This window comes from Callithrix jacchus, chromosome 1 (assembly GCF_049354715.1).
Source record: "Callithrix jacchus isolate 240 chromosome 1, calJac240_pri, whole genome shotgun sequence".
Lineage (NCBI taxonomy): Eukaryota > Metazoa > Chordata > Mammalia > Primates > Cebidae > Callithrix > Callithrix jacchus.
In genome coordinates this window covers 172,737,819-172,760,390 of record NC_133502.1, presented here as the reverse complement: position 1 = coordinate 172,760,390, position 22,572 = coordinate 172,737,819, and positions in this window count along the sequence as shown.

Sequence of the window (22,572 nt, the reverse complement as noted above, 5' to 3'; positions counted from 1 at the left end):
CAGAAAACAATAGTCCAAAATGAAGGTCTCAGAAGCAAAAGTTTTCCCTTTTTTTTCAAGATGAAGTCCCACTCTACTCCCAGGTTGGTGTGCAGTGGCAGGATCTCGGTGGCTCACTGCAACCTCCAATTCCTGGGTTCAAGCAATTCTCGTGCCTCAGCCTCCTGAGTTGCTGGGATTACAGATGTCACCACCATGCCTGACTAATTTTTGTATTTTTAGTAGAGACAGGGTTTCATCATGTTGGCCAGGCTTGTCTCAAACTCCTGACCTCAGGTGATCCGCCTGCCTCGGCCTCCCAAAGTGCTGGGATTATAGGCATGAGCCATCACCACAAAAATTTTTCTCTGGCTTTCTCCTCCCCTCTGTCTCTAAGTCCCATTCTCCCCCAGGGCTAGCCATAGAAACTAGAATCCTTCTTCCTTCCCTAAGGTAGTTCATAGAAACCAGAACTCCTTTTCCCCAAAGTCAACCATAAAACCTTAAAAATATTCCTCCAACTTTCCCTCTACTTTCTGTGTGAAAACTGGCCATAAAGAAATGATCTGACTGGTAAGATCAGTGAGATCATTTCTTTATGGCCTACCTTGTTTGGCTGGAGGTCATATGATCCCCATTCCAGAGGGGGTCCTGTCCCATACTCAGAAGGAAGGAATGCTGTTCAGAGAGGCCAAGAAGAATGTAGACAGACAGCCCCTGCTGCCTTTCCCGACTCCCTCTGTTAGCATCCAGTCATTCCCTTTCTGTCTAATCATATTTCTACACGACTGACCATACTTGGTCGAACTTAAGCATAAAAATGGGCAATTTCACTTGTATACTTGGGTCTTCATTTTGAAGTCTCCATGTACCCGTTAATAAAATTTTTTATTTTCTCCAATTAATCTGACTTTTCTGAGTTGATTTTTCAGTGAACTTTCAAATGGGGGAAGGGGAAACTTTCCCTTGGCCTCCACAGTCTCTAAAGGATAACAGAGAGAGAGAGACATTTGTCCACTGGTTCCCCGACAACCTCCCAACGCCTTTGTTGGCTGAAAGTTGACCACAAGACAGTCAACTCTCTGGACTTTCCGGTTGCCTTGGAAAAACCCTAAGTGTCCACCCCAGCCGCAGTTGAAATTAGAAGTGTGTCAAGCAGGTCTGGTGTGTGCCAGAAATAGCATCGGTTGCACTGTATTTTTTAATATGTAAATACCTCAACCTCATAATAAGACAAACATACATATTGTATTTTGGGTAGATTCATGGCCAAAGTAATCTGGGACCTCAGAAATATGAGGTATGGGGAAGGAAGGGCTAGAAGCTGGCCCACAAGGGAAGAAGTCTCCAGGTGGCACAGAGTGTGTCAAACTCAGATGGGCTTGGGACACAGAGAGTGAGGGAATGGAATGACTCGATCAGCAGTGGCCCTGGCTGCAGGGGAAGTGAGGATGCTGATCTAGCTTTAAAGGGCTGGGCAGGCTAACTTGAAGGGGAGACCACAGTGTTCCCAACCCAGGGGCATGGGGGAAGGGGAGGGCGATGTGCCCCATGAGAACAAGGCATCCACAAACACACAAAAGTATATACACAAGGATGTTCATCTCAGTGGTAACCATTCCAGCGATTCAAAACTATAAGCTGGGCAATTGTAAGGCACTGGTTACACATCATGGTGTGACTATTACAAAGAGTCATTTGCAGGAATTACAGAAGACAGAGCATGTATGGAACTGAATTGGTGAAACCCAGGCTGTGGGAAATTCTGCCAGTCAAGTGACATTGACCAGTGTGCCCTACAGGCTGCCTTTTTTTTTTCTTTTGAGATGGAGTCTCACTCTGTCACCCAGGCTAGAGTGCAATGACATGATCTCGGCTCACTGTAACCTCTGTGTCCTGGGTTCAAGCAATCCTTCTGCCTCAGCCTCTCAAGTAGCTGGGATTACAGGCCACCACCATGCCTGACTGATTTTTGTATTTTTAGTAGAGACAGGGTTTCCCCATGTTGGCCAGGCTGGTCTCGAACTCCTGACCTCAGGTGATCCACCCACCTCAGCTTCCCAAAGCATTGGGATTACAGGCATGAACCACCGCACCTGGCCACAAGCTGCTTTTAAGGAAAAGAATTTTTGGAGGGAGAACCTGTAGAATAAAATAATTTAAAATATACCCCAATTTTTTTAAATGGCCACAACTAAACTATAGTGTCTAAGTATGTCCACTTGAGTGATAAAGCTACTAAGAAATGCAAAGAAGCAATTGGCACAAACGTCAGAATAGTGGGTTATTTTTTGGGAAGTGAGTGGGGAGCCATGGTGACTAGGCGGGAAACAGGGAGGTTTTCAGGAGGCTGTGGAAGTTCTCAATATTGAGCTAGGTAGAGGTTACAAGAGTGTTTGTTTCTTACAGTTCATAAAGCTAACATTTATTTTAGGAGATAAAATTAAAATAGGGAAAGATGTTACAGAAGAATATTAAATAATATGAAAAATGCTTGCACATATTATGGGAAAAGGCAGAGGGAAAATAAGTATACTATGATGCCACTTTGTGGGTGGATGGATGGATGGATGGATGGGCAGACAGGTAGGTAGATAGATGAATGCATGAGTGAATGACCGAAAGGATGGATGGATGATATCGACAGATAGACAGACAGACAGACAGATGTAAAAAAATTGTGAAGGAAAATACACCAAGGTGTTACTAGTAGGTCACGTTTGGAAGTAGGCTTTTTCTGACTTTTGTTTTCTTTTACCATTCTGTGCCATGTGAATCTTGTACAGTAAATATTTTCGTTTCTCAAGGATCATTTAAATAAATGTTACTTTTATTTATTTTAATCTTTAAAAAATGGCACTTGGGGCTGGACACAGTGGCTCACACCTGTAATCCCAGAACTTTGGGAGGGCAAGGTGGATGGATTACCTGAGGCCAGGAGTGTGAGACCAGCCTGGGCAACATGGCAAAACCCCATCTCTACTAAAAATACAAATTAGCCAGGTGTAGTTGTGCATGCCTGCAGTCCTGGCTACTCGGGAGGCTGAGGCAGGAGAATGGTGACCTCCATCAAGAGGTTGCGGTGAGCCAAGGTTGCGCCACTGTGCTCCAGCCTGGGTGACAGAGTGAGACTGAGTCTCGAAAAGAAAGAAAAGAAAAGAGAAAAGAAAGGAAAGGAAAAAGGAAAGGAAAGGAAAAGGGTAAAGGCAGTTGGAGCACTCAGAAGAGAGCCGCAGGTGCACAACTTTCTTCCTCACTTTTACAGCCACTGTTCCCCTGACACACTGAAAAGGCTTTTGTACCCCCAATTACTCCCAGAATTATGAACTAAGAGTAGACCCCTCATTTTTAAAAGGTCTGCTTTTTTGGTAGTGGTATTAATGTTGATTCAGGAGAGAACATTGAAATAAATCATGCATAGAAGATGCCATGGTACTCTAAGCATGCCTGGCCCTGGCAGGGTCCGAGGTGCATTCAGCACAGATTGATGCCAGAATACAGCAGGCACCTGGGAGTATCCCTGAGGCTGGATCAAAGACCTGGCTGGGTCAAAGGTGAGACTGGGTCCACCTTTGACTCTGTCAGGGATGCAGGACTCCTTGGGGACTCTGGTCAGAGGAGGCCTTTTGCTGGTCAGAGTAGGGGAGGATGCCACTTTGTGGATGGATGGATGGATGGATGGATGGATGGATGGATGGATGGATGAACAGTCAGGTAGGTAGGTAGGTGGATGGATGGATGGATGGATGGATGGATGGATGGATGGATGGATGGATGGATAGATGGATGGGCAGACAGGTAGGTAGGTAGATGGATGATGGATGGATGGACAGTCAGGTAGGTAGGTAAATGGGTGGGTGGTGGGTGGGTGGGTGGATGGATGGGCAGACAGGTAGGTAGGTAGATGAATGGAGGAAACCCAGCAGGTGGGTTTCTTCCCTGGCTAAGAGGAGGTAGAGAGAGGGAGTTGCCTCAGGAGCTGCAGCCTCATCACCCCCAGGACAGCCCAGCTTCCTGACCTGTGCCTGCTCATCCTCTGAGGCCTGCTGGGCTGAGTGAACAGCATTGCCAGCCCAGGACCCCAGGCCAGAATTGGGACACATTCTTGACTCATCCTTCCCTTCTCTCTCCCAGCATCCCATCCATGCCACTCCCATCTCTCAGGGTCTCCCATTTGTCTCCATCCCAACCTGCTTTTTGTTGTTGTTGTTTGTTTTCTGAGACAGGGTCTTGCTCTGTCACCCAGGCTGGAGTACAGTGACACGATCTCAGCTCACTGCAACCTCTTCCTCCTGGGCTCAAGTGATCCTACCAGCCTCCTGAGTAGCTGGGACCACAGCATGAGCCACCACATCTGGCTAACTTCTTAAATATTTTTTTTGAGAGATGGGGGTCTCACTATGTTGTCCAGACTGGTCTGGAACTTTTGGCCTCAGGCAGTCCTCCCACCTCAACCTCCCAAACTGCTGAGATTACAGGGTGAGCCATGGTGCCCCGCCTGCAAGCCACTTTTCCTATTCAGGCGTCAGCCCTCGGCTGATGCTCACTGCTGTGGCTGTTCCAGAACAGACATCATGTGCCCCCGAGGGATCCTGACAGAGTACATGTTCACCGCCTCCAGGCACGGTGCTGAGTGCCTTGCCCATATCAACGCTTTTCTTTTCTTTTTTTTTTTTTTTAGTATTTGAAAATATATTTTTTTAAATTTTACTTTAGGTGCATACTATATCTGGCATTTCTCCCCATGTTATCCCTCCCCACCCTCCCTCACAACCACCTGAGGTGGATGTTATTAGGACCCATTTTCCAGAGGAAGACCCGGAGGCCCAGGGCTCACCTGTCAATTGCCCAATGCCACGGTGACATTAGTGATGCAGACAGGACTCAAACACAGGCAGCCTGGATCCAGAGCCCAAAGGCTCCACCCCAGGCTTGCAGACAGAAAATGAGGGATCTGGAATCAGACAGGGTCTGGGCTTGGTTCTCACAGGAGCCACCAGCAAGCTGCATGACCTTAGGAAATTTTCCCCATCTCTCTCTCTCTCTTTTTTTTTTTTCCGCTCCTGTTGTATTGGTGCAATCTCAGCTCACCACAACCTCCACCTCCCAGCTTCAAGTGATTCTCCTGCCTCAGTCTCCCAAATAGCTGGGATAACAGACATGAACTACCACACCCAGCTAATTTTGCATTTTTAGTAGAAACAGGGTTTCTCCATGTTGGTCAGTCTGGTCTTGAACTCCTGACCTCAGATGATCTGCCCGCCTCGGCCTCCCAAAGTGCTGGGATTACAGGCGTGAGCCACTGTGCTTCTCTCTCTCTCTCTATCTCTTTTTTGAGAGAGGGTCTTGTTCTGCTTGTAATCCCAGTTACTTGGGAGGTTGAGGCAGAAGAATTGCTTGAACCCAGGAGGTGGAGGGTGCAGTGACTGGAGATCATGCCACTGCACTCCAGCCTGGGTAACAGAGCAAGACTCCATCTCAAAAAAAAAAAAAAAAGGAATATAAGCTCTTTGAGGCTGAGACCATACACAAATGAGGTTGGAAGTCCCAAGTGGCCCTACGCTCAGGGCCCTATGCTCTCTAGTCTTTCTGTCTGCCTGGGAGGCCTGGGGACAGAGAAGCACATGCCCAGAAGAGGAAGCCCTGGCACTAAGGTTGGGAGTGCCCCTCATTGGAAGACACTCTGGGTAGCCTCTGGCTAGCTCACAAGGCCCCCTTCTCTCAAAACTGCTTTCCCACCCAGATGCAAACCATCTCCCCCAGACACAGCTGATGAGACCATAGGTGGTAGCCCCCCCAAATGACCTGGTCTCAGCATAGAATCACAAAGGCACAAAACCCAGCCATCACGCAGTAACTCTGAAAGAATCTCAGTCCAGGCATGGTGGCCTAAGCCTGTAATCTCAGCACTTGGGAGGCCAAGCCAGGTGGATCTCTTGAGGTCAGGAATTTGAGACAAGCCCCACCAACATGGTGCCACTCTGTCTCCACTCAAAAAACCACAAAAATTAGCCAGGTGTGATACGGTGTGCCTGGAATCCCAGCTACTTGGGAGGCTGAGGCAGGAGAACAGCTTGAACACAGGGACAGAGGCTGCAGTGAGCCAAGATTGCACCACTGCACTCCATCCTGGGCAACAGAGTGAAACTATGTCTAAAAAAAAAGAAAAAACCTCAGTCTTTACTTGAATTTCAAGATCGTTAACAAGGGTCAAGGTTAGAACTCACCATGGCGCCTTCCCCCGCTCTCTTCTGCTTCCCCATCTGTCACCCCACAGCTGCCTTACGCCTTTCACGCATGGAATCCCCACGTTCCCCCTTCCCTTGTTGCTCTTCTCTTTCTTCTTCATCTTAGTTCTTCATCATGTTGCTCTTAGCCTCTCTCCTCTTGCCTCTCCCCTTCCCTCCCTCTCTGGGCTCCTGCCTCTCTATGCCTTTCTTCCAACTAATCACAACTCAGGAGGTGGGAGCCCAGGCAGCAAAGGGTGGATGGGGGTGTGGGGTAGGGAATATACATGACATTGGCACATGAATAAATATGGTGCCCAACCTGCACACTGGGGACTGACTGGTCCAGGAGCACCCAGCACTGCCTTCTATTACTCTCTTATTTCCAAGTCTCATGCACAATTTGCATATCATTACCATATTTATCCTCAGCTCTTGCAGCAATCCTGCATAGACACCAGCACACAGAATGACCCCGGAGGTGTGTGTACACACAAGCACAAGCACGTGGCCACAAGTGTCCACACACAAACAGTATCCAGCAATACACAGGCATGAGCCCCATGAGAAAAGCTTCACTCGTGCAGAAAAGGGAAAGGAGCATCACCCCATAGCTCCCAGTGTGGTCCTCCATGACCTCTGGCCTTCCCTACCCTCCTGCACCACAGCCTGCCCCTGCCTGAGCCCCTCCACCCTCTGCCTCCTACACCGTAGCCTTATCTTTTCCCTTTCCTGAACTCAGCTCTGCCACCAGGCTCTGCAGGGACCTTGTTATTTTTACAGCTTCAGAGAGCAAACTCTCGGAGAGAAGGGATGGTTTTGCTAAGAGGGAAGGTGTGTAATGCCCTGAGCCACTGCCAGCCCAGATCCCGAGGGACAAGGTTTCCCCGGCCCAGCTGCGATGGTGGCTCTGGTCAGCCAGGACCAGCCTGGGGGCTGCCCAAGGCACCTTCCTGGCAAGGTGGCTCAGTGCCACTGCCCAGTCTCCCCTCACGGCCGGGAACATCCTGGGCTGGCTCTGGGCTCTGAACCCAGAAAGGTCCACAGGCGAGCAGCCGGGGGAGGGGATTCTGTGTCAGTAATGGGGGCAGACCCTGGGATTCTCCCTATTTGGCATCTCCCTTTAGGGCAGGCAGCTTCAGGGCTTTGTTCATCTGTAAGGATCAGAGGACTTGCAGGGTGGGTCATGGGAGCAGGGAGCTGGACCATGGGACCCAGGAGGCTGGAGGGAGAGGGGCTAGTCCTGGAGCTCTTGGCATGAGGGAGAGGGAGGGACAGGGGGAACTTGGGGCTTGGGAACAAAAGGAGAGAAGTAGAGCATGGTCACATGATGGTGGACTCTCCGGTCGGGTGCAGAGGCCAGAGAATGTCATCTCCCAGAGCCACGTTCATCTTGCCCTCTTTTTTTTTTGTTTGAGACAGAGTCTCGCTCTGCTCCCAGGCTGGACATGATCTCAATTCACTGCAACCTCCACTTCCTGGGTTCAAAAGATTCTCCTGCATCAATCTCCTGAATAGCTGAGATTATAGGTGCCTGCCACCATGCCCGGCTAATTTTTTTGTATTTGTAGAAGAGCTGGAGTTTCACCCTGTTGGCCAGGCTGATCTCGAACTGCTGACCCCAAGTGATCCACCCACCTCAGCCTCCTAAAATGCTAGGATTACAGGTGTGAGCCACCGAATCCAGTCCATCTTGCCCTCTTATTCCTGCCTCTTTCATCCCTCACCTATAAATTTGCTAAGATAGCTGAAGGGTTCCTCCAATGCTTCCCACTAACTTCCATCCACTCAATGTTCTTCCTGGCTGTCCGACATCTGGCTGGAAAGACCCAATGTGACATCAGGTGTTCCCCTCCAGGGTCCCTTTCTTCCTCCCTCACCTCTCAGCCTCCTGGGCCCGTGGGACTCTGCCAAGAGTCGTTGACAAGATTGGGCACCTTGGAGCCCTTGTCTGTGCAAGGAGTGTCTCCCGAGAAAGCCAGGGGGCACCTTTTCTGGCACAGGGCCTGGGGAGCAGCCTCCAAGGGCTCCCCCAACATACCCACACACTTTTTGCTGCAGAAAAGGAATGTGGTTGATTTCAGTGCAAATAAGTCATTATTTTACTTTCCAGACCAGCAAGCCCCACATGTAGAGTTAATCCCCCATTCTGACTTAAGGCCGGTGCCAGCCAGAACTGGGAGTTTTGCTTAATACCCACTAGGTACCATTGTTTCCATGACAGGGCTAATTAGTCCCCAGGAGCCTCAAGCCTCGGGAGGCTGCTTTGGGCGGAAAGTCCAGAGACCCAGATTTTGAATCTGCATTTGCCAGTGACCATCTGTGTGAGCTTCACTAGACCAGGCCCTTTCCCTCTCTGGGCCTCAGTTTTCCCATCTGCAAAATGAACAGGTGAACCTGGATGATCACCAAAGTCCTTTCCAGCTGGCTCCAAGTTTCCATGACATTCTGTGGTGCTGGCATTCTGCAACGCCCTACAATGGTCTCGGCTGATGTTCTAAGTCACTCCATGACATTTGCAGCTATCAGCAGCCCTCTCTGATGACGTCGGAAGGTGGCCTTGACATTCCATGACATTTACAACAATCTGCAGCAATCTACGAGGCCCGTGGACATTTACAAGAATTCACAATACCCTGTGACATTCTTTGACATTCCACAGCATTCTACAACATTCTCGGACATTCTGTAGCACTCTGTGGCATTCTAGCCATGATATTCTGTGGCATGCTGTGACATTCCAAATTTATACCATGCGGATTTGTCTCTCTTCTGATCGGCCTCCCTGGTATCACTGGAGAAGCCACATCCCGCCCCAGGCCTCCTCACCCTAAAGTTTCTCCTACCTATGCTGTGTGACCCCTCTGTGATCAGAAGTTCTTGAACTTGGGCCTCTAGGGCCCAGGTCCCCACTCCAGCATCCTGATCTGGGCTTTGGGGTTGGGGTGGAGGAAACCTCTCCCACAGCAGCAGTCTCCCAAACTTCAGTCTTTTGAACCTAAAGAAATAGGTTCTCCCCTCTCCCATTGCCACCAGAGTATTCCAATAAAAGGCTCTTACCTTCAGCATAAGGGGTCCCTGTGGCATAGTGATGAGTTTAAGCATAGCAGATAGTTGAAAATTTTTGACCTACAAGAACAGCAATTTTATTTTATTTTTTACTTTTTTTTTTTGAGGAGTTTCATTCTTGTTGCCCAGGCCAGAGTGCAGTGGCACAATCTTGGCTCACAGCAACCTCTGCCTCCTGGGTTCCAACGATTCTTCTACCTCAGCCTCCTGAGTAGCTGGGGTAACAGGGGCCTGCTACCACGCTGGTTAATTTTGTATTTTTAGTAGAGATGAGGGTTCACCATGTTGGTCAGGCTGGCCTTGAACTCCTGACTTCAGGTGATCTGCCCACCTCGGCCTCCCAAAGTGCTGAAATGACAGGTGTGAGCCATGGTACCCAGTCTATTTTTTAACTTTTTTTTTTTTTTTGAGATGGAGTCTTGCTCTGTCACCCAGGCTGGAGTGCAGTGGGGTGATCTCAGCTCACTGCAGCCTCCGCTTCCCCAGGTTCAAGGGATTCTCCTGCTCAGCCTCCCAAGTAGCTAGGATTATAGGCCTGTGCCACCACACCTGGCTAATTTTTAGTAGAGACAGGATTTCACCATGTTGGCCAGGCCGGTCTCGAACTCCTGACCTCAAGTGATCCACCTGCCTCAGCCTCTTAAAGTGCTGGGATTACAGGCATGAACCTCCATGCCTGACTGTGGAACAGCAATTTCATACATTTCAACCTAATATAGCAGAAAGAATGTGGGAATTTCTTTTTGCTGTATTAGATTGAACCGTATACAATTTGAGGATGAGACAGACCTGGAAGAAATAGTGATACTGTTATTTGTAAGCTGTGAAATTAGGGCAACCTCACCTGGCCTCACTTTCCTCATCCATCAGTGCAGATAATCATCAGTTGTTTTTCAAGGGGTTGTAGAGGACTCCGCGAAATGCTGTGGGTGGAGAAGAATACCTAGAGTCTGGAACAGAATAAAAAGACTCAGGGTCTTTCTTCCTACTTTTCCCCTTTTTACTTCCCCTTTTCCCACTCTCCCTTTCCCTAGAATAACAGTAAAACAATCCGTGAGCAAAATGGTGCCAGGTGAAAAAGAGAGCCTGGACTGGGTTCTTGGCTGCCTCCTCCTCACCGTGTATCCTGGAGGATGTGGTTCTGTTCTGTGGGCCTCAGTGTTCCCGTCTGTAGGATGGGCTGGAAGACCATGAGATCACTTGGAGGGCCTTTCCGGTTCTGCTGGCCTGGGCTTCTCCAGCTGGGGGAGCAGGAGGATGACAGAACAAGGAATCTTGAAGTCTGGTCGGGCAGGAATTGGGGAGCAAGGGGTCACCATACACAGTCTTTGAGAACAGGGCCCTGGAACGGGGCGCAAAGTCAGCAGAGGAGCAGGCAAGACCTGAAGAAACGATTCTTTCTAAGCATTGAGGGATGATGACTTGGTTGTAATGCTGCTGCTCCACTGAGTTTTAGAGCGACCCCGCAGATCTCCGCTAATGGGGGTAGGCAGTGCCCCGCCAGGTGGGCCGAATCCTCTCCGGCCCTCTAGGCCCCCGCGGGAAGGACCCAGGCTGCTGTGGAAACCTTAAGAGACCGCGCCCCCTGGTGTCAGCACTCTGTCATTGCATCACGGGGCTTCCAGCCTAGGGAGGCAGCTTCTCACCTACAATCAGGGCTCTACCCTAGCCAGCAAGTTTCTTTCCAAGAGGTGGCTGGGGAGCAGCGCTTGGGAAGAAGATGGCTTAAGCTGGGGCAAGCCTGTAAGGCTGAAGGCTAGTGAGGACCCTTCATTAACCTCTTGAGCGAATATTTATTGAGCACCTACTATGTGCCCGGCAGTGTGTTGAGCCCTTGGATCCAGCTTTGAACAAGATAAAACCCTTGCTTGGCAAGGAGCCCACACAATCCAGGGCCCTCAGACTGGCTGAGGACCTACTAAGTGCGCAGGTCTTATCTTCCAGACTCTTCAAAGCAAATGTGGAGGTGAGAATTATCATCTCCATTTAATTTATTTATTTTATTTTATTTTTGGGGACTGAGTCTCACTCTGTCACCCAGGCTGGAGAGCATGTGCTCTCAGCTTACTGCCACTTCTGCCTCCTGGGTTTGAGCAATTCTCCTGCCTCAGCCTCCCGAGTAGCTGGGATTATAGGCATGAGCCACCACGCCCAGCCTAATCTCCATTTTACAGGTGGGGAAACTGAGGCCTGAGGCCACACAAGTGTAAGGGGCAGAGCTGGGATCTGGACCAACAGACTTGAATCTGGGCTATTCCAGACTGTGCCATTACACAAAGTTCATGAGGAAGAAAGCACCTGCCCCTCCAAGCAAGTCACTTGCCTCCTGTGTGACATGGAGCCAGTGAGGTGCCTGCAGGGTTAGACAAGGTAGCAAATGGTCCTGATGCCCTTGCCCTGTGCCCAGGGGGACCTCCTTCCAAAGAATGGGGGTTGCTCCCAGGAAGTGGGCATCCTGGGGCCCCGGGCATTGTTCTCATTGTCTGGGCCTCCTCTTTGTCTCAGGGTCATCCGGGACTCGCTTCTCCCCTGGCAGAGCAGAGCTGGGGGCCAGCTGCCTGGAGAGCAGGGCCTGCTGGCCACAGGCTCATTAGGACCCTCACAGATGCCCCTCTCCCGGGATTCTCCACCCAGGATCTGAGCAGGAGTTTGACATGAGTCTAAAAATAGCTGCTCTTCTGTTCCTTTGTTGGAGGGGAGGGCTGGGCAGAGGGATTCGGGCTCCTCTTAATGACCGACCCACAAAGAACAAAGGCTTTTCTTTGCATTGGCTCTGCTTCCAGCCACAGCGGGCTTGGGCCCCAGCCTCAACCTCCGGGCTCACATGGAGCCCAAGCCACTCTTAAAGAGACCTCTGAGCAGGGCAGCCCTAGCCCAGGCTGACCGATGGGCACACTGTGGGCTGTGGGGAAGGGGTCTGCATGTAACACTGTGTGTGATGTCAGAACCCCTGGCAAGGCTGATGGAGCTTGCGACAGCAAATGACAGTGAGTGGCTGGTTGTAGGCAGGTGACTCTGTGGGACTGTGTGTGTCTGAGCCTGGGACACTGTGTGGCTGCATGCAGGTGACATCACGAGGGACTGCGTGGGTGCTGCTGTGGAAACTGCACAACTGTGCCTGTGACACTGAGCGATAGGACTGGGTGTGAGCAGGTGAGGTCGTGAGTGACGCGTGGCTGTGCAGGTGACAGCATGAGTGAGCATCGGCTGTTCATAGTGAGACTCGCTAATGGGCAGGGGACGTTGTACGTGTTGGATTGACATGGGGTGATGGGTCTGGCAGCACAGGGGACACTCTGTGTGACTCTGTGACTGTATTGGTAACACTGGAAGGTGGGGCTAACTGTGCAGGTGACATCGCGAGTGGCCCTGGGATTGTGTGCTGATGATCATGACTAAGCAAATGTCAGGAAACTGGCAACTCCCATGGCCTGTCAGGTGCCTGGAATAGCTTTCCCACCCTCTTCTCGCCTCCCCTTCTCTGGGGCAGCTCATTGGGTCTCCCTTGGATGGCTCCTCCTGCCTCGCCTGCTGCTCACAGGCCACCTATATCTCTAGGTGTCCCTCTGCACCATCAGGTTCAGGGGATAAGGCCTCCCACCACCCGGCACGGGAGCTGCAGTTCAGAGAAGAACTGGAGCAAAAGCAAACCCACCACACTCCTGCTAGGACCTGCCCAGGAGAAAGGAGGCCAGAGGGGAGTCTGGGGGTGACCAGGAGGTCCGCAGCTTCATCTGTAATGTTGGGTTCCTTTTTAAAAGTGAGAACAGGGCCAGGTGCGGTGGCTCACGCCTGTAATCCCAGCACTTTAGGAGGCCGAGGCGGGTGGATCATGAGGTCAAGAGATCGACACCATCCTGGTCAACATGGTGAAACCCCGTCTCTACTAAAAAATACAAAAAATTAGCTGGGCATGGTGGCGCGTGCCTGTAATCCAGCTGCTCAGGAGGCTGAGGCAGGAGAACTGCCTGAACCCAGGAGGCGGAGGTTGTGGTGAGCCGAGATCATGCCATTGAACTCCAGCCTGGGTAACAAGAGCGAAACTCCATCTTAAAAAAAAAAAGGGAGAACACATGTCTGTATACTTGCTGTGAATCTAGGTGGTATGACAAAGTGTGGTGATTATATATTCTCTTGATGTTTCTGAATTTCTAACCTTTCAAAATAATTAGCAAAAGCAAAACATGCTGATGATAGAATTTGTGATACAGAAGAGTTAACACTGACTTTGCGTCGGGTGCTGTGCTGAATGCATTACTTGGGTTGCTTCATTGAATGTTTACCATCGTCCTAGGAAGGAGGTCCTATTGCCACCCCTCATTTTATAGATGGGGAAACTGAGGCTCAGAAGGATTTATTAACTTGCCCTCCAACACACAGCTGGTAAGTGGTGGATCCAGGATTCCTAATCCAGACCTACCTACACAATGATAATTTTCAGACATATTATTCCCCTACCACCTGATACTTTCTCATTCTCTCTCCATCTTCAATGCTTTTAGAAAAAAAAGATAAATACATTTTTAAAAATAAAAATAAAACCAATAGAGTAAAACATCTCTCTCCAGGAGTAATCACTGTGATCAACGGATCATAGATCCTTTCAGACATTTTCCGTTTACATGTGTGTGCGCGTGTGTGTGTGTGTGCGCACGCGCGTGCATGTGTGTGTGTGTGTGTGTGTAGCTTGCAGGATCACAAATGTTATTCACATTACAACTTGGAAATGTGAATAAATGTTTCTTTATTTTGTCTTCCTGAGCTCCACAACCATTGGCCAGTAGGAACAACAGAACACTTTCCCCCATGCATGGTTTCCATTTGTCCAATCCAATCATCTAAACTGTCCTTCTTGTGGTTCCTGGTCTCCACAGGTAGCCTCCTTATCTCGCTTCTCTCCAGCAGTTGTGCCTGGATGCTCAGGGGAAAATGTGGCTTCGGTGGCTCTATTAGTCTGTCCTCATGCTGCTGTGAAGAAATACCGGAGACTGTAATTTATAAAGAAAAGAGGTTTGATTGACTCATAGTTCCGCATGGCTGGGGGCCTCAGGAAACTTGCAGTCATGGTGGAAGGCACATTTTCACAAGGCGGCAGGAGAGAGAATGAGCCGAGTGAAAAGGGGAAAAGCCACTTATAAAACCATCACTTCCATCGTTCAATTACCTTCCACCAGGTCTCTCCCATGACACTTCGGCGTTGTGGGAATTACAATTCTAGATGAGATTTGAGCGGGGACACAGCCAAAACCTATCAGTGGCCTTGTGTGAAGGAGGAAGAGCTGGGGCTATAGGCTCAGAGCTACCATCTGCCTTCTCTGGCCTCTGGGACCGTGTCCCTTTCCCTGGTTGCCGTGTGCCCTACAAGTGTTCAGACTGAAGGCTGAGGCTGCTGTAATTTCTCATTTTCAATCTGGACCATACCCCAAAAGCCCCACTTAGCTTCCCTCTGGCCTCAGGTCCCCCTCTCATGCCTTGCACTGGCCCTGCAGTGGGTCTGCTGGCTCTTACCACAGCCTCTACACCACACAGGAAAACTTCAGTCTCCCAAAGTGCTGAGATTATGGGCATGAGCCACTGAGCCTGGCATACTGCATTTTTTTAATAGTGCTGCTGTATTCCAAAGTATAGATATACCAAAATTTAGTCATCCATATCTCCTTTGAACAACACAGGAAAGCTTCGAGTCTCCCTCTGCTGGCTGCCACTGCCACTAAGGGGATGAGCCCAGTGTCCCATGTGTTATGGGACATAATAAATCAACCCAAAATGTAATGGCTTCAAGCAGCATTAATCATGTAATATCTCTCCTGATTCCTCTGAGTTGAGAATTTGGTGACAGGGAGTTGGCTGGGCAGTTCTGGCAGAGTTGCTCCTGAGATTTTAGTAAGATGTCAGCAGGGCTGCAAATGACCTGCAGGTTGGACTGGGGCTGGAAGATCCACTTTAAGTTGGCTCCCTCATATTTCCGGTGAGCTGGTGTGGGTTATCAGCTCCTCTCTATGGGGGCCTCTCCACAGAGCAACTTGAGCTTCCTCACAGCATGGTGTCTGGGAACCAAGCATGAGCATCCTAAGAGAAGCAAGGCAGAAGCTATGTTATCCTTATGACATAGTCTTGAGGTCACATAACATTACTTCTACTATATTCTGGCCACAGGGTGCACCCTGACTCAGTGTAGGAGAGGACTGTCAAGAACTGTCTAGGGTGTGAGATTTTACCCTACTTGCAAGCCAACAAGTTAGCCTGCCACAGCTTCATGGATGCTAGTAGAAGACTTGAGACTCCCTGGTCTGACACAAAGGACAGACTCACAGCAATAGCAGCAGCAAGAGTATCGGCATTTTCTCATTGGCTTCTAAACCTAAATTCCCACAGATGAACATGAAGAAGCCTAGAAATACTGGGTACACACTGTGGACTGTTACAGGAGAGGAACCCTGAGTTTAGGAAGCCCAAGCCTTCTCTAATGGGCAGTGAGCATGCCTGCTTTTGGCTCTAGAGGGAGAGAGTCTGCCTATCTTCCAAGGCTGTTTGCATCAGGAAGAAATGATCAAAAGATGCCACAAAACCTGGGCTGTGGTAGCCAGGTTCCATGATGGTCATTACTGGTCACCTTCTTGGGTAGTTCCTGTTGGAACACAATTCCCCATGGAGCTTGCTATAGATTTAATTATGTCCCCCCAGATTCATATGTTGGAGTTCTAACCCCCAAGGTGACTGTGTTTGAAGGCAGGGATTTCTGGAGGTAATTAAGGTTAAATGAGATCAGAAGAGTGGGGCCCTAATCCAACCAGGTTGGTGGCCTTAAAGAAGAAGAAACAATCTCCCTCTCATTCTCTCTTCCCACCATGTAAGGACACAGTGAGATGATGGCCATCTGCAAGCTAGGAAGAGAGCCCTCGCCAGCAACCAAATTGTCTGGCACCTTGATCTTGAACTAACAGCCTCCAGCATTGTGAGAGATAAAGTTGTTTTTTATGCCACCCAGTCTATGATGCTTTGCTATGGTAGCTCGAACAGATTGAGACAGAGTACTCACATTCTGGCATGACTTGTGAGCGAGGCATGACTACCCTTTGCTCTGGACTGTCTTTTCAAGGCAGATAGATGGTTCCTTGACCCATTACTGCATATTCAGAAATGTTTTTTACAACCACAATTAAGCCCATTTACACAGTTTTTTTCAGGAACAAAAATGAGGTTGTCTAACACATTGTTTTGTTTTGTTTTTAACCTGCTACCTTAAACTACTAAGGGTTAATAACTTATTGTTTTCAATTTTCCTTTTTATATTAGAAAACGTATTATGAATTTTATGTAGATTCTCTGTCCATACTACATATCTACTTTATTCTTTTTTTTTTTTTTTTTTTTGAGACAGAGTCTCACTCTATTGCCCAGGCTGTAGTGCAGTGGTGTGATCTTGGCTCACCACAACCTCCGCCTCCTGGGTTCAAGCAATTCTCCTGCCTCAGCCTCCTGAGTAGCTTGGATTACAGGCATGTACCACTATGCCTGGCTAATTTTTGTATTTTTAGTAGAGCTGGGATTTCATCATGTTGGCCAGGCTGGTCTCAAACTCCTGACCTCAGGTGACCTACCTGCCTCAGCCTCCCAAAGTGCTGGGATTATGGACGTTAGCCACTGCTTCTGGCCTAATTCATTTTTAAAAAATAGTGCTATAGTATTCTAGAGCATGGATATACCAAAATGTAGTCATCCATATTTCCTCTGAACAACATTTAAGTTTCTAAATATTATGTTGGTACAAAAGTAATTGTGGTTTTTGCCATTACTTTTGCACCAACATAATTTTTTTTTTTACATTACTGATTATTCTTTAGGGAATAACCTTACAGGCAAATCTTTGCATGCATGTGCTAGCGATTGTGCAGAATAGATTTTCACAAGTGAAATTCCTTGGATATAGGATGTGCACACTTTCAGTTTTGATAGGTATTACTAAATCACCCTCTAGGTGATATCAATTTATTTTATTTTATTTTATTTTATTTTATTTTATTTTATTTGAGACAGAGTTCACTCTTTTGGCCCAGGCAGGAGTGCAATGGTGCGATCTCTGTTCACCTCAGCCTCTGCTCCCTGAGTTAAGTGATTCTCCTGCCTCAGCCTCCCGTGTAGCTGGGATTACAGGCATGTGCCACCACACCTGGCTAATTTTGTGTTTTTAGTAGAGACCGGATTTCTCCATGTTGGCAAGGCTGGTCTCGAACTCTCAACCTCAGGTGATCTGCCCACCTCGGCCTCCCAAAGTGCTAGGATTACAGGCATGAGCCACCATGTCTGGCCAGTGATATCAGTTTATATTCCATCCAACAGCACATGAGTGTGCTCAGTTCCCCACACCCTCTTTGCCATTGACTATTATATTTTTTAGTTTAGTAAATCTGTTGGGCAAAACAGATTTAATTTTCATTTCACACATTTTAATTTTTATTGATACTAGATGGTTTAAGCTTTCTTCATCTATTTACCGGCCTTTGGTGATATTTCTTTTTGAAACACTTGACCATATATCTAGCCCATTTACTAGCAGATTGCTATTATTTTCTTATTTGTTTGCAGGAACTCTTTACATGTCATTGATATTACCCTTGGTCTGCAATATAAATTATAGATAATGATTTCCACTAAGTTTGTCTTTTAATTTTATTTGATTTCTTTCACTGTACATAAATCTTTTATTTTTTATAGAGTTGGATTTTCTTTCTTTTTTTTTGAAACAGAGTCTTGCTCTGTCACTTGGGCTGGAGTGCAGTGGTGTGATCTCGGCTCACTGCAACCTCTGCCTCCTGGGTTCAAGTGATTCTCCCACCTTAGCCTCCTGAGTAGCTGGGATTACAGGTATACATCACTGTGCCTGGCTACTTTGTTTGTATTTTTAGTAGAAACAGCGTTTCAACATGTTGTCTAGGCTGATCTTGAACTTCCGTCCTCAAGCAATCCACCCTCCTCAGCCTCCCAAAGTGCTGAGGTTACAGGCATGAACCACCGTGCCTGGCTGAGTTGGATTTTCGTGATAACTTCTGAGTTCTTGCAAGAGCCTGTTATGGAGCAAAGATAAGAACCCTTTTAGTAAAGGTGGGTCTTGCTCCCTGAACATCATCTGACGCTGAGGGGATCTGAGGTCCTGAGACGGGAGTCGAAGGAGGCCACCTGGCGTGGGGGAAGGGGAGGCTCTCAGAGGGTAATGATGGAGGCAGCAGGGGCCTCCAGTGATATTTTTCGAACAAAACAAGCTGAACTCCTGGGATTACTTCCCTTTGGAGGGGCAAAGCTTCTTAAGAGGCCCCATGGGGGAACCTGAGAGGAGCAGCCCTGTGATACTTGGCTGCCCAGGAGCCTGTCGGAGGAGCTGCCTGTACCTGCACCTATCTGTCTCAGCCCTCATTCTGGCTTTGGCAGCAAACACTCACAGCCGCATGCAGCCATTTCCACCCCAAAGCCTGAACATGTGAATCGTGCTAAACAATGCGCACACCCACATGGGCATACATGCATACATGCATACATATGTGCTCACAGTCTCAAATGGTTACATGTGCACATTTAAGGATGCCCACATGGACAGCACATGTGCACATATATGCACAAATACACTCAGATATGTGTGCAGGCCCATTTAAGAGATGCACTATGCACACGTGCACACGCACCCACATGTGCACACTGGCCATCTTGGCCAGGACTCCAGCAGGGAACCATTAGCACAAACAAGGTGAGGAAAATTTTATTAAGGGGCCATTTACAAAGGTGAGGGCAGGGCTAAGGGAGACCCCAAAGCCACCATGAAGCACCTGGGGCCTGGTCAAAGCAGAGAGAGCCAGGCCTAAAGGGTCCAGTGAGTGAGCAATTGCAGGAGCTGGTAAGAGCTGTGGCTTTGGAGAGGATTGTCCAGTGGAAGTTGTCGCTGGGGGAGAGAGATGCCACCCAAGCCACAGCCCTGTGGGGAAGAAGCCAAGCTGTCCCATCCCTCCCTGCCCTCTGATCTTCTGGCCAAGCCTCCTGTTGGTTGAACCCAGACGACAAGGAGCCTGGCTGATGTGCTGCACAATGTCAGCCTCCTTTGGGGCACAGAGCAGGGCAGAGGGTAGATCTGGAGGGGCAGACAGAGAAGACACCCCCGCACATATGGAGATGCCATTAGTGCACAGTGACACAGGCACCCTGAGACAGATGCCCAATGCACACATACCCACCTGCACACTGAATTGCCTACATGTAATTGAGAACTGGGTGCACACAAGCTCAAAAGCCCAGAGGCCCACATATGCTTAAGGGGAAGGCTGAAGTCAACACCCTCCACCAGTGAAGGCTGGGCCTGAGATGAGCCCCCTCCCCCTGGCCACCTCCTCCCATGCCCTCCACCACCCCCAGAGCCAGCTTTTTGCTGAACCCTTTGTTACTCTTGGCAAAGACCACATCCCAGTGAAACAACAGGCTGGCCAGGCCTGCACAAATCACTGGCTCTTTTTGGATGCTTCAGAGGCCTGCCTGAATGACAGCGGAATTGACTCCAGATTGGGTGGGGCAGGCACTCCTGGAGGCAGAGCTGGGAGGTCTCCATCTTTGGCTGACTCGACCCCGAACAGGCCCTTCTTGATCCCACTGACTCCCCTAAAGGGGCATCCAGCTTAAGCCAGAGCAGCTGAGTCCCTTTCAAAGGGTCTCCATTCAAAGCCATTCCCTACCCCCATCTAGTGCACCCCCAAATTCTATCCATTGTACTTTCTAAGCCCACTGCTGCCAACATCCCAGTCTGTGTCTCCTCTTTGGCCTGGAGGCCTGCGGGAGTCCCAGGGAGCTGCCACTCAGCCAGAAGAACCTTTCTGAAATGTAAATCAAATCATTTTCTTCTGCTTAAGAGCTTTCAATGGCTTTCCAAACACTCCTCCAGATAAAGTCCCAGCTTAGCCCCCAGAATCTTGCACCATCTGGTCCCTGACCCCATCCCCAGCCTCCCTGTTCACCAGCCTCCAGCTCCATTCCAAGCTCTTCGTCCTCTAGGTGACCCCCGGCCTTTGCATGTGTTGCTTTCTTTGCTGAGAAGCCCCTTCCCCAGTGGTTTCATCTACTGACTCTGCAAACTAGAGCTCCTTAAACGTACTGTAGGGTAGGACCAGGTTGTTTTTAATTACAATCCACTGGGGATTTATGTTTTTGTAGAACAGCAATAAAAATGAGCTACTGAAAAAAAAGAAATTAAAGGCTGGGTGCAGTGGCTCATGCCTGTAATCCCAACACTTTGGGAGTCCGAAGTGAGCAGATCAGGAAGTCAAGAGATAGAGACCATCCTGGCCAACATGGTAAAACCCTCTCTCTACTAAAAATACAAAAATTAGCTGGGCGTGGTGGTGTGCACCTATAATCCCAGCTATTCGGGAGGCTGAGACAAGAGAGTTGCTTGAACCCAGGAGGCAGAAGTTGCAGTGAGCTGAGATGGCGCCACTGTACTCCAGCCTGGTGACAGAGCGAGACTTCATCACAAAACAAAAAAAGAAATTAAAAAACAAAGTGAGTTATAATCTTGGATAATAACTTAGTAGTTTCTTACAAAGTTAAGCATTCACTTACCATATGACCCAGCAAGAGAAATGAAAACACATGTTCATGGAAACGCCTGTATGTGAATATTTTCAGTGATTTTTATTTAAAATTGCCAAAACCTGGAAGCAACTCAACTGTCTTCAATAGCAAATGGATAAGCAAACTGTGGTACATCCATACAAGGGAATACTATTCAGCAACAAAAAGGGAAGACCAACTGATACATGCAACATGGATGGCTCTCAGTCACATTGTGCTAGCTGAAGGCAGCAAGACTCAAGGGATTACATTCTCTATGATGACATTTTGGGGGAAAAAAACAAAAAACGATAGGGACAGAAAACAGATCGGTGGTTGCCAGGGGCTAATTTGAGGAGAGGGGGGAAGTGATGGCAAAGGAGCACCAGGAACTTTGGGAAGCATGGGGCTGTTCTGTATCTTGGTTGTGCTGAGGGTCACATGACTGTACAAGGTTGTCACCATTAATAGAACTACACACTCCAAAGGGTGAATTTTACTGCATGTAAATTATATGCTAATAAATCTGACTTTAAAAAATACAAATGAAAGCCCCTTTTTAATTGTGGTAATATATACAAACGTAGAGTTTCCATTTTTTAAAACTTTTATTTTAGGCTCAGGGGTACATGTAAAGATTTGTTACATAGGTAAACTCTTGCCACAGGTGTTTGTTGTAGATTATTTCGTCACCAGGTATTAAGCTCAGTACCCAATAGTTGTCTTTCTCGCTCTTCTCCCTCCTCCCACCCTCCCACCTAGAGTAGACCCCAGTGTCTGTCAGTCCCTTCTATGTATCCATGTGTTCTAATCATTTAGCTCCCACTCACAAGTGAGAACATATGGTATTTGATTTTCTGTTCCTGTGTTAGTTTGCTAAAGATAATGGCCTCCAGCTCCATCCATGTTCCGGCAAAAGACATAATCTCATTCCTTTTTATGGCTGCATAGTGTTTCATGGTGTATATGTACCACATTTTCTTCCTCCAGTCTGTCACTGATGGGCATTTAGGTTGACTCCATGTCTTCGCTATTGTGAACAGTGCTGCAATGAACATATGCACTCATGTGTCTTTATGGTAGAACAATGTATATTCCTCTGGTTATATACCCAGTAATGGGATTGCTGGGTCGAGTGATAGTTCCACTTTTAGCTCTTTGAAGAATCACCACACTGCTTCCCACCATGGTTGAACTAATACATTTACAATGTTAACCTCTTTTAAGTGTACAATTCAGTGGCCTCAGGTACATTCACATTGTTGTGCAACCATCCCCCATGCTTTTCCATCATCCTAAACCGAAACCCTGTCCCCATTAAACACTAATTCCCCATTTCCCCCTCCCTCCAGCCCCTGGTAACCAGCCTCTATTTTCTGTCTCTATGGATGTGACTGTTCGAGGTACCTCACGTGCATGTAACCATATAGTACTCCCTTTTGTGACTGGCTTCTTTCACTTAGCTTCATGTTTTCCAGGTCCATCCATGTTGTAGCATGTGACAGTTTTTGTTCTTTTCTAAGGCTGAATAATATTCCATTGTACACATATACCATATTTGGTTTATGCCTTCATCTGTCAAGGGATATTTGTGTTGTTTCTTCTTTTAGCTATTGTGAATAATACTGCTATGAACACTGGTGTATGAATACAAGCCCCATATTATAAAAAATTACTAGATTCGACAATAATCAAATCACCTTGTCAGTTT